Source organism: Lygodium microphyllum, chromosome 2, assembly GCF_053477565.2.
Source record: "Lygodium microphyllum isolate KBCC chromosome 2, Lygodium_microphyllum_v1.1.10, whole genome shotgun sequence".
Lineage (NCBI taxonomy): Eukaryota > Viridiplantae > Streptophyta > Polypodiopsida > Schizaeales > Lygodiaceae > Lygodium > Lygodium microphyllum.
The window spans coordinates 36,363,321-36,376,984 of record NC_141136.1 but is presented as its reverse complement, the minus strand read 5'-3'; positions in this window follow the sequence as shown (position 1 = coordinate 36,376,984).

Here is a 13,664-nt window from a genome sequence, read left to right as displayed (position 1 = left end):
ATTCACTTTTATCAGTTTAATTTTATTATTTTCTAACAATTGTGAATGCTTTAGTTGATGTGTAGAGCAGACAGCGATGGCGTTGGGAAGCACTGGGTGATAGTATGTATTCAAATTACCTAAAAGAATTATCATTTTTTGATGGGTGCACGCCTTATTATTAAAAGCATGGCACTAATATTTATTTAGGCGTGCTTATTTATTGAAGTACTTGACAAATATTTATTATTTTGTATGCGCATGGATACACGATTTAAATATTTCAATATTGGACATTGTATTTGGGTACAGCCCGACTTTTGGGGTGCCCAACCACTTTATTCTTTATTTGGACAAAAGTAAACACAAAAGCTAAAGCACACTAATTGTAAAATTGGGCTATTTTTTAGCTTTGAGATTAATAAATTTATAAATACATGCCTTGTGAAGCGCTCACACAAGGCATGGGGGGAGATTGTACCCAATTTGTCTTTTTTCCTCATGTCATGCAAACTCTCTTCTTGCTTTTTATGAGTTCTAGTAGAGTTCTTTGATCTTGAGGACCTTCTGGCGCTCGCTACGTACACATCCAGCATCTGATTTGCGCACCAGCTCCACATAAAACCACAACACTATCATTTCTAAAATCTAGGTTTACAACATTAAATGGCATATACTCATTTTCAGGATGGTCATATGGTTAGTCCACATTTGAACCCAAGCTCCAATCTACATTTTTTATTTGTTTATTGATTTCTAGCAGAATGGACTTTGAATCATTCTTTATAATGGTGGGAGGGGAGGGATTCCCATGGACTGCCCTAGTTTAGAAGTAGACATAAGTAGGGGGTGTGTAAAATAGGAAAAATGTGACAATTTCTAGTAAGAGTAACTAGAGAATCAATTTGTATATAGATGTTTGTTTTCAATTATCTACATAGAAAAACTTCCCTATGTAGAAAAAAAATTGTAAATAGGAAAAAATATTTGAGATGATTCCTTACTTATTTGTAAGGAGAGAATGTACCACTTTTCCTATATTGCACAAATTCCTACATATTTGATTTATATTTATTTTGTCTAATTATGTATTGTGTTTTGTAATAGAGAAAATAAATATAGAAAATAAATAATTATTATTTGTAAATAAGAAAAAGAGACAAAAAGAGAGTATAGAAGTGAGAGAAAGCAACCATGGAAGCCATGAGAGTTGAATACAGGAGAATGGAGATGAAAGAGACTTTTGTTATTTTGAATGGTGAGAAATTAAGTCTCTTACACCTTATGTATAAAGCAAGTATTTATTTTTCTTATTTTTTCCAAGTAAAAATGCTAATTCATGAAAAGATAACAATATTTTGCTTGTGTATCTCATTGCTTTTGGCATCATAAAGCTGTTTCCTTGACTAAATGGGTGCTACTTACATGCTCCACATAAAACCACAACACTATCATTTCTAAATTGAAATCTAGCTTTACAACATCACTTAACATATACTCATTTTCATGGTGGTCATATGGTCAATCCACATTTGTACCCAAGCTTCAATCTACATTGTTGATTTGTTTTTTTATCTCCACCATAATGGACTTCAAATGATTCTATATAATGGTGGGGGGGAGATTCCCATTGACTGCCCTAGTTACAAGTACACATAGGTAGGGGGTGTGTAAATTAGAGAAAATGGGACAGTTTCTTATAAGAGTAACTTGAGAATCAATTTGTATATAGATGTTCGTTTTCAATTACCTACATAGGAAAAATTCCCTATGTAGCAAAATAATTGTACATAGGGAAAAATGTTTGGAATGATTCCTTAGTTATTTGTAAGGAGAGAATGTGACACTTTTCCTACATTGCACAAATTCCTACATATTATGTAGTGTGTTTTGTAATAGAGAAAATAAATAAAGAAAATCAACATTTTAAGTCAACTATAAAAATAAGACATGGAAAGATCCACAAAATTACATAATGAGATAATACATTAAGCAATATGCATGTTTCCATGAATTGCTCAAATAGTTAATATATGTTGAAAAGTAATAAGCCATCACTTGAACTTGAAAACTCCTAGTATGCGTTGAAGAAACAAGTAAGTGCCTTTATATCTACCATAAATATGATGCCCATGACTTTTCTCAATCTCTAAAACATGGAGAAAGAATATAGACACCATCATGCAAACTTGAATGCTCACTCCAAAGTATGTAGAAGCAACCAAGGAAGCATCAAAAGTGAGTTTTAAAGTCTTAAATTACTTCTAACATGTTCCACTAATGTGATCTAGTAACCTAGCAGAGTCTACTAATTAACAGAGCTTTTAGTTTTCTAACATATCTAATTTTTAGCCATCCTACTAATATACCTACTAATCTTATATATTACTAATATGTCTATCCAACTTCTAACCGAACTACTAGCACACCAATCCCTAAATCTATTAGTACTCTTAAGATATTGAAATATTACTCTACTAAAGGATGATTAATCTACTCATTAATTGATTGCTTATGCTCATTACTTTAATTAATCTAAATACTCCACTCCTAATAAGCTAATCATTTCCCTAAACATAAAGCTAGTTAATTTAGTTAATTAAGCTAGCTAGCATAAAACCTATTGCGACTTTAATCACAACTTTAATTTAATTTCACGTAAATTAAGTAAATTAATTAATTACTATAATTGCAAATATTTCTAAGATGATTTTTTATATAGTAATTGCTAGTATAATTGAAAGGGATATCGTTAAAAAGTTGATTAGTTTTCAAGAGTACTAAGAAGTACTATAGCCATTAATATAATCACTTTTTATTTTAATTTCACTAAATAGAAGTCCAATTAGGTAGTATCTTAATTGATTTCCATCTTCATCACTACTCCAATTAATTTTTTTAAGTTAAGTTAATTGCTTTAATGTTGTCTTGAAGTACTTTAATTAAGTAATTAAATTTAGTTAAGTTAATTAGCTAATCATTACTCTAGTTACAAATTTAGCTCCTCTATTACTAGTATTTAAAAAATAATTACTTTGAATGTCCTAGAGAATCGTAATCAATTTGACAACTCTCATCACCATTATTTCTACATAGGTTGATAATTCATTTAGTTAAGTTAATTACTCTTTAATTATTTCATAATCATTGCTGTAGCTACTAGTTTAACAATTATAGTATCATTAACATAAGCACTAATTTTGCTATAAAATTAATTCATCTACTTTAGTTAAGTTAATCAATCTAAACATTAGTTTAAAAAGTCTAACAAATATAGTCAAATTTACTAAAGTACCTTACTCTAGATACTTTGATCATGACATCATTTGAGGCAATTAATCTAGCAATCTTCAACTAATCATTGTTTTGATTGCTAGTCCAATTACTTGATTTCCATCACTTTAGTTGCTTTAACAATTATTGAATTATTTGGCTCTATTACTTCTATTGTTATGTTACTCAAGTATTTATATATATATATATAATATAATTTTAACATTTTTAATTAATATTATTATAGCTACAAAGAGAAGAGAATAAAAGAACATACTCGTGTTGAGCTTGATCCATTCAAACATGAGCCATAGTGGAGGAGTTTGATTGTGTAGAAAGAGATACCCTTTGTTTTCTCATCAAGCACTACATGTGCAACAATGGTTTGGAGAGAGGTAACTTTTGAGTCCTTGTACTTAATGTCTAGCATTTGTTTTAGAAGCCCTACATATTTATTTGTAGTCTTGTTAATATAATGTATTTTAGGACGAGGAAATTTTCTTGAAGCATTGTGGAGAGAATTACCATTGGCCAATCTATAGTGCTCTCCTTGATGGTTTCTTATTCACATATCTTTGCATAGTTCCATGAATGTTTGGCACTCGTTTATACAATTGAAATGATCAACGTATGTTTATGCTTGTTGCTTGGCATGATTTACCATTCTCATTTGGGAAGTGGTTAGGTAGAATGGATTATGTATCTTTGTTGGTTCTTTGTTATTCCCATTACAAGAGCTCTTGTCATTTTCAATGTAAAATGGGAAAGTTGTTGTTGAATTTTATGCAAATATTTTAAGTGTATGTGTGTGTTTGATGCACATCATCTAGATTTATCTTTCCTTTTTAGGCATTTCTTTATAAGTTGAGCATAAATAATGAATGACTATGTTTTCATTTGCAAATAATTGTCTAAAAGTTAGGTGCATCTCATTTATGCTCATACTATTGTATATGGACATTGTGTACCTAGTCAAAATACCAAATGAAGAAATTAGTATGGATAAAATAAAATAAGAAGTTAAAGAATATGCTAAAAGTACATGAGCTGAAATGTTACATTTGATTTTTTTTTTCTTGAATGTACAAGTGTTTTTTAACAAGTATTTTGTACTTTGACTCGTGTAACTCTAAATTTGGGATTGAGTATTGAAAGAAAATACGCTTGTTATCGAGGAACAAATTTAAAATAAACAAAATAATATGCTAAAAGTACAAAGCATAAAGTGTGACATTTGATTTCCTTTTCTTGTCAAGTAGTGGAATTATTATTTTGAAAGAATGTGAAAAGAAGAAGTTATTATGCATAAAACAAAATAAGAAGAAGTTAAACAATATGCTAAAACTACAAAACAAGAAATGCTATATTTGATTTGATTTCTTATCAATGTACTAGAAGTTTTTTTTTAAAAAGAAGAAGATTTTCATACTTGTGATTTATGTGCATGTGAAGTAGCATGCTTTTAGTATTCTCAATTGAGACCTCCATGATTGGCATTAGGGTGAAAAAAATGGAACTAATGTACTAGCTATTTGCAAGCCCCTTCTTTTGGTTACTCTTGAGAGCATGACGTATGCAAGACCTGGAGAAAATGCATTTCCAATGTGAACAATGGCTTTTTGGGATAGTGTGGCTCCTTGTGATTTATGTCCAACGATTGCATGTAACATTGTCAATGACAATGTTGACTTATGAAACCACTTATAGCTGAGTTCTTTGTGTTGGTGTTTGCTTTGCCACAAGATCAATTGTTGATTGGTTGTGTCAATCGTTACTTGGGTTCTTATGATGAGTCTATCTTTTGACCTTTTGATACTTATGATTTTGCATGATGAACCATTTTTAGCACTTATTGTGGCGTTTATATTTTCTATTATCATTGCTCTTGTGCTAGTTGTTATCTCCTTGATCTCATGAAAATGTTTATCTATTAGCCAATTTCATTGGGTTGGTTCATTTTTTGTGTTAGGTAGTTATTGAGTCCATACGTTGCATGATATTTGTCTCATTCATAATGTGTTGTTACAAACACTATTGAATCTATTGTTCTATTAAATGTCAATGCGTGATTTTTGGCAAGATTTGCATGAAGTGTGAGTGATGTGCATGCTTAATTTATGTGTGCAAGATGTAAGGTCTTCCATATTGCTAGCATGCAAAGGTTACACTACAAGGGAATGGGACAATAGCGATGTCCATTTGCAATGCAAAATAGTAGTATCACTAATTTTGATTTGCAATGCTAATAATGACATATATAGCGATGCAAATAGTGCTGTCGCTCTAAGAAAAAAAAAGGCCAAAAAATCCGAGTGCAGTATTTATCAAAAACATTTGTGTGAGAGAACCAATGAGGGAGTGAGAGAGCTCAAATCTTTGAAAGGAAGAGGGAGAGAGAGAGAAGGAGAGCTCATCACCACCACTACTACCACCACCCCCGTATGTGAAAAAGAAGAAGTGTGCAAGGAAGAAGGGAAGGAATCCACGAAGAGGAGGCACAAAGGGTTTTATCTTCTGGTCTTTGAGGTAGGTACATTGCCTCTTCTTGCTTCATTTTGGTGTTTTATTATTTTCTTTCTTTGTTTTTGTTCATGGAGAGGAGGCATTGAAAGAGAGGGAGATAGGGAGGGAGGGAGAGGAAGAGAGAAAGAGGGAGAGAAAGGGAGAAAGAAAACAAAGAGGGAGAGAGAGAGAGAGAGAAATGAGAGATGAAGGGAAGGAGAGAGGAGGGTGTGTCAAAAACAAGGGAGATGGGAGGAGAAACAAGGAGAGAGAAAATAAAGAAAGGAAAAGAGAGAGAGAAAGAGAGTTTGGGAGAGAATGAGAGAAGGGGAGTGAAGGAAGAAAGAGAGAAGGAGGAGGTAGAAAAGAAGGGAAAGGTAGAGAGAGAGAGAGAGAGAGATAGAGAGAAAAAAATAGAAAGTGAGAGAGAGGGGGAGATAAATAGAAAAACAATGAGAGAATGAAAGAGAGGAGAAATTGAAAAAAGTAAAGGGAGAGGGAGGAGAGTGAGATAAAGAGAGGTAGGGTGACATTACTTTTAATATCTTTTTTTTAAATTTTCTTATTTTCTCTCTTTGATTTTGTTTGTAACAAGATGCACTATGAGTGGGAGTGGGAAGGGAAGGAGAGAGAAAAATAGAGAGAAGGGAGGGGAAGAAAAAGAGAGATGGAGAGAAATTAAAAAGGGGAGAGAGAGGGGTTTCATAAAAAATAGAAAGATAGAGAGAGGGGGGGAAGAGAGGCAAACAAAGAAAGGGAAAGAGAGAGAAAGAGGGATAGGGAGAGAAATAGAGAGATAGATAAAGATAAAGAGAGAGGGAGAGAAAACGAATGGAGATAAGTAGAGACTAGATGGGGGGAGAGAGATAAACAATAAGAGAGAGAGAGAGGGGGGAGAGAGAAACAAAGAGAGATGAAGGGAGGCAACAAAGAAAGGAAAAGAGAGAGAGAAAGAGGGATGGTGAGAGAAATAAAGAGGGGAATAGATAAAGATAAAGAGAGGGGGAGAGAAGAGGAAAGAAGAGAAGTAGAGAGATGGGAGAGATAGAAAAATAATGAGAGAGAGAGGGGGGAGAGAGAGAAAACAAAGAGAGATGAAGGGAGGTAAACAATGAAAGGGAACGAGAGAGAGAAAGAGGAGTGGGGAGGAAAATAAAAAGGGGGAGAGAAAAAAAATAGAGGGAGATATAAGAATAGAGAGTGAGAAAAATAAGTAGAGACTAAAATGGAGAAAGATAAGCAATGGGGTTTTTTTTTGCATATTGTCTGCCCCGTAACATAGATGAAATGGACAACGATGATGGTGGTGATATCTAGGATCATGAGCTTAATCAGTGTGTCTCATGTTCTTGCACTCAATACAAGCTAGAAATTAGACAAAAGCATTGCTTATTTATAGACCACATGCATTGCTTTAACAAGTTTCAATTGGAGATAATTAACTAGGTAATCTCGCACTTTGAGTGAATGGTAAGAAAAGTGTATATCAATCATGCTTTACATTCACACTGTAATTGAATGTCGCGACCTAAAATGGGCCCGATAGTGGCTCTTTAGCACTAGCCAGACCTCGAAGGCACACAAGACACCCCACACAGCCTCATGGCTAGGAGCGTCCAAGGCTCACACTACACTAAACTCTAATATTGATTTTGCATTTGTAATAGGACACAATCCAACATTTACCTTCCCTTCTCCTCAGAGGGAGATCCTATAGTATATAGGTATAATACCTCATATCACAAACATAGGGAAGAACCTCTTAACTGACTGTTACGGCTCCACTACAACTCTCCTACATCTCAGGGATTGGCCCCAAGATGTGTTGCCTCACATATAAAACATAACACACAAACTCCACTCTTTTTTTATTTAGTATGATCCAGGAATATATAGATCCTCACCAAACAGTCCCAAGGAGTATATTATACCATGTCATGTGTCATGCATAGTGCATGTGATCCTAGTGCACAAACAATATTCATCAAATCAGCATTTTGTGATATGCAAAAACAACCTTTCATTATCTTCACTAAACATATGCTTCGATGTATGGAGACTAGCACCAATTCCTCGTGCTACTAGCCTCTTTGACTTAAATATCACAATTATAAATGAAATGCAAAATCAAATATTTCAAAGATTGAAACCTTCTGAGCCCTCTTAATCTCTTAACATCACCCTTTTCCTCTAATGTTTAGGTTGTGCTACGTTGCATAGGTGTAGGGTTTCACTTCGTAGGTATTTTTCTCATAAAACGAAAAAACCCATGAACTATGACACATAAACAAAGTCAAACTGAAGCCAAACTTCATGCTTGAACTTTGTTATACAGGCACAACCATGAATCATAACTTTCTAGATTTTTATAATGCAAAAATCTTGTTTTTTTTCCATTTTTAGCTTTTTTGACTATTTATTTATACATAAAAATAGGTTATTTTCGAATCTATGATTAGTGAGTGATTATGGCAGCTGAAATATATTTTTTTGTAAAAATTTTATTCCATGCGCATCTATTTTTTTCACCTGAAACTAATAAATTCTTCATTTTTACTCTAAAAAGATGTTTTTCAGGTTATAATTTAATTATTACGACTATTTATCATTATGTGTCTACATTTCTTTTATGCACAGCCCTCAATCATAATGAAACAAGATCAAACAAATTTTTGTTCCATATAAATTTCATTTAGACCATCAAAGATCAGAAAGAAGCAAAATTTCTTTGTAAAAATGAGGCATATCACTTACTTGAGTGTTGCATGTTTTTTTTTTTTGGGTTGCAAATGGACCGACCATAAACAAATCTTCAATACTAAACATCTCCCCTCAAACTCCTCTCGATCGTGGAGCAATCCGGTTCATGTTGGTCATCGCATCCTCTTCTTGATTCTTGCCGTGTGAAGCACCATTTGAAGGAGAGAGAAAGACTGTATTTCTTGTAGACTATTCGGGCAACTATTGCTTGCACGAGAGGTAGTGATGGAGAGAAAAAGTTTCAAGTATCTTGCTGCCAAGATTAGATTATAGGGGTACATTGAGGTGCATAGCCCCCCCTCCAAAAACAATGTTGCCCTGCTATGGCACCTTCTTCTCCACGCGCAGCTGTTGAAAAATTCCTACCTTCCCCCCCCCCCCCCCCCCCATCATCAAATTTTGGGGGCCCAAGGAGCCCCCCAAGGGTAACACCCCTTTAATTCTCCCTATTGGCCCTCTTTTCCAGCCTACCTCCTGTGTTTGGCGTCCAATTCGGAGTCCATAAATTTCTGGTAGTCCTTCTTGAAGTCCCCCATTGTCTGACATCTTCTGAAGTCCCGTCTAACATGCCGAGAAATTATGAAAATTTCCCCAACCATCACTTGGTGGATCTTTAAAGCACTTTTGGAACTCATCGACTGCTTGTTGCTTAAAGTTGACCTGATTGCCTATGCTACCTTCAATGGAGTTCATTTTTCCCTTGAAATTTAGATTTTTTGCAAATTTTAAGCACGTCATGGGGTCAAAAATCACCGCTTATGGAATATCATATACAATAATATTAGATATGCCTTTGAAATGTCTATAGAGATGTGGCACTCCGTCCCAAGGAATGCACCTATTTGGGCTCATCAGAAGAGTTTGTTGATGTGTGATGGATGGAGTGCATAAGCCAACAAACCCATTGGAGGGCATGCTACTAACTATACCCTTGATATCAAAAGAGATGGTGTACCTTTCAAACCTTCCTCCAACTTTCAAGCCTAAGATGGAGACAATGATTAATGCATTACTGCCCATGGATTTCAAGTTATTTGATCCACTGATAAAGGAGCTATCCATACCATTGTATGATGGCGCCGAATATCTCCACTTAAAGATGCTACTTGTGCTTCTAAGTATTCACGAAATGTATGAATGGAGTGATGTGAGTGTGACCGAGTTGTTCAGGTACGTACTACACTCCTTTGTTTTTTATTCCATTACAAAAATTCATTTTATACTCTTCAAAGATACTTGTTTTTTTTTCAAGTTGCTAAAATATCACATATTGCCAACTTGGAAACACAATGTCTGAGTCTTGTGATGATAGAAGATTGGTGCTACAAAAGCGTAGCATGGACTACAACATCATCCATGTATGTATCAATGATTGTATGCTCTTTCAAGGATACTACAAGACTATGAAAACATGTTTGAAAGATGGTGCTCACATGTATCAACAAGGCTTGCAAAGGTTAACCATCCCTCAGAAGATTCTCAAATACTTTTCACTTATAATACATATACATCACATGTTTTGTGCATCAAGCATGGTGAGCTTCATAACATACCATGTGCAAAATAGATCCACAGATGAAGTCCAACAAAAATCAATAGACTCATGTGCATGGAGCCACATTGACTCTACCTTTCCAAGCTTTGCATGAGAGGCAAGAAATCTTAGGCTAAGTCATCCTATGGATGGCATGAGTCCACTCTGTCTCTACTCAACTTCTTATAGTGTATGGCATGTATTTTTTGTAAACTACGGCATCCTGCCATTGATTTCTATGAATAAAGGACACTTGATCCTTAACTTGCTCATTTCTAAGGCACTAAAAGTCAAGAGTATAGACATCTATCTTGATCCATTAGTTGATGAGTTCAAGAGGAGAAGGGGGTTGTTGTGAAAGACATGAGTAAGCAGGATGATCAAGGGTCGGCTAATATATGAGCCATTCTTATGTGGACCATACATGACTTTTTGAGATTTGAGAAGTACTCAGATAAGTGGGCTTCCATTCTTGTTGTTGATATCTAACATGGCTCATTCAAGTTTGTGTTCACTAGATAGGAATATTGTGATAGGTCCGCTTACCTCAAGTTATCATGATTTTCCATTGTGTGGACTCTTGAAGTTCACAAACCATTAAGAAGATGCTATATCAGGGATACAATATGTCTCGTTGAGAAGTATCTGCCCATGCCTATGCTCACGATACAAACTCATCTTTTGGTACATCTCGTGAATAAAATGGAGATTGTAAGACCCATCCACACACGATGCATGTTCTTCTTAGAGTGCTTCATGAAAATCTTGAAGGACTTTATGTGAAATGAGCTCAGCAAGAAGGAAACATGGTTGAAATTTGGCTAGTGTCCAAGGCATTAGTGCATATTTCAGAGTGGCTATCAATGGTGGATTCAAATAATAGTATGCTATGGATGCTAAAGGATGATGATAGACTGATCGGAGATGTGATGGTTAAAAATGGGATAGAAAAAAGGAGGGATGGTGCCATGGAGGAGAAAGTAAATAGTTTTTACATATTGCATCATGCATCCTTCAAGAAATGGCTTGGTAGGTACGATGTCAGAGGGGTTTTTGTCGAAAGCTCGAATCCACCAGGGATTGGAAGTAGAAGGAAGTGGGGATAGGAGATGGAAGAGAAGATAGAGAACACCCAAGTGGTAAACACTACAAAGACAAATCACAATGAATTGAATCAATATGTATTGAAAGAACCTGGAGTCTTTGCACTACTCAGAAGCAATCTCCAGGCATTAGATATCCTGGAGCTTCTTCGTAGAACAAAATGTGCATAAAAATTATAGCTCCTTCTCTGCTGCTTGGAACCCAAATCTGATGGCTTCGTTGGCTCCGAAAGGGGGGTAAAACCCCAGACACTTGATCACATATCTCTCAGATCACTCATTCTTCTTCTTTCAATTCAATCTGCAATTTTTAGCCTGTTTACAACGATCGCGACGTGCGCGATTTCGTCAATCTGTCCCTCTTGTGAAAATCCCGTAATTGGCTGAAAAAGCAACTAGCTTTTTGCATGCCATCCTATCTAGAAGTTTTTTTTCTAACTTTTCCAGATTTTTACAATAAATAATATAAAAAATAGGCTAAATTATCCCAAAATCTAGTATTTTTGAATAATCCATGCAACTCACACTAGTACTAATGGCTCAAATCACATTGACTCTCTAGATCAATAAAGAAGTCGAATGATAATGCATTCCATACTTTTTCACACTCTATTCCCATAACATCACGACATCCACCCCCTCTAAACCTACACATCCTCCGGTATGTGCCAAAATCCTAGTTCTCATCGGATTCTGAGTCCTCCTCATCCTCTGCAACCGTATCCTTTACTTTTTCATCTTCCATATCCTCCTGGCTAGCCTCTGTATCAGGACCACTATTTTTTTCCAATTCTAGCAACTCGTAGGTAGTAGATTCCTGCCTCGTGAATAATTTGATTATTTTCCCTGCTACTGGAAGTTTGATGGCTGTCCCATCTAGCTTATTTAATGCATAAGTAGCATTATCAAACACCTGTCTTACCACATAGGGTCCAAACCATCTTTTGGAAACTTTACCCATGGCACTATGCTGGTTATCTAAATTGCTATCGTAAACCAATAGCCAATCCCCATCTTGTATGGTTCTTGGTCTCAGTCTATGTCTTTTGTCAAATTGTTTCTTGTTCTGTATCCTTGCTGCCCTTAACTTTGCAGTTGCTGCCTCTATGTCTTTTGAATTTCTTTCCAACTGTCTAATTCATCTAATACGTAAGGCCAACAACTCCTCTTGATCCAACTCCTCCTCCCAAGGTAGCACACTCCATGTGATTGTCATCTCTTCTATCGACATGATAGGTTTTTGACTGGGAGAAATCATGGCCACTCTTTTACCTTCTCTCCACATGCTTTTGCCAATGCCTTCACAATAAGTGGGTGACCTCTTTCACTTTTTCCATTTCCTTCAGGGTTATAGGGGCTAAAGTAAAAGCAGGCTTTATTCCCAACCATGCAAAGAAATCATGAGTTTCATCTGTATCCAACTCACCCCTATCTGCTATAATGTTTCCACACAACGATACTGACAAAAGATCTCTTCTAAGAAAAGTACACACATCATTTGTTGTCTTAGTACGTAAAGCTTTCCCTTCCACTTGATTAGCCAAGTCTTCACGAGCAAGCACAAGATACCTCATTTTCCAAAGACCTATAGGCATTGTGACAAAATCCACCACCCACTTAAAATAAAGAGACAATGGATATGTGGGTTGCAATCCATCCCGATATCTCACAATTGAATACATTTAACATGTCGTACATGTTTCCACAAAGTGAGCAACATCCTTATAGGGAACTTTTCCAATGTGTGAAATTGGGTGGCATGAATCATCACCCGTCTGCACATACACTGCATTTTGCAAATCCTGCATCTCTCCAAACCATTCTGCATGGCTGGTCATATGATTGGATGCACCTGAATCAACATACCAAACATCATCATGTGTTCCCTTTCCTATAACAGCATTCAGCATATGCTGCATAACAAACAGACGTTCATTTTTATCTTCATTCTATCATGAAGACGATGCATAGTTTCCTTGTTGCAACTTACCACTATGGATATCATCTTTCTTAGCATAACATTGGGATGCGATATGACCTGTTTTGCCACAGTAGTGGCACACAATACCAGAGTTGTTAGAACCGCTGTTCTGCCATCCACCTCTTTCTCTAAAGCTCCCCCTACCTCTAAAGTTACCACAACCTCCTGAAACCTACATATCGCCAAATTGCCGATTCAATCTGTTTTGCTGGTTGTCACTACCACGTCCTATACCACGGCCTCTTGAAGAGAACCTGCCACGTCCACTTCCTGAACTGGAGTAGAAAGCTTGGACCTGTTCTCACCACTTTTTTTAGATGTCTCACTCTGCATGTTGATCTCTTTAATGATCATAAGGGAGACCAACTCATCGAAATATGGAAATGGCTTTCTAACATATACAAAAGTTACACAAGACTTCCAAGCCTTTTCATTATTAAGTCCACCCAAGGTAGACGACACCAAATCATCATCATCGGGCATTGCATCAATTGCTGCCAAGGCATCTGCAATGCTCCTTACCTTCAGTGCA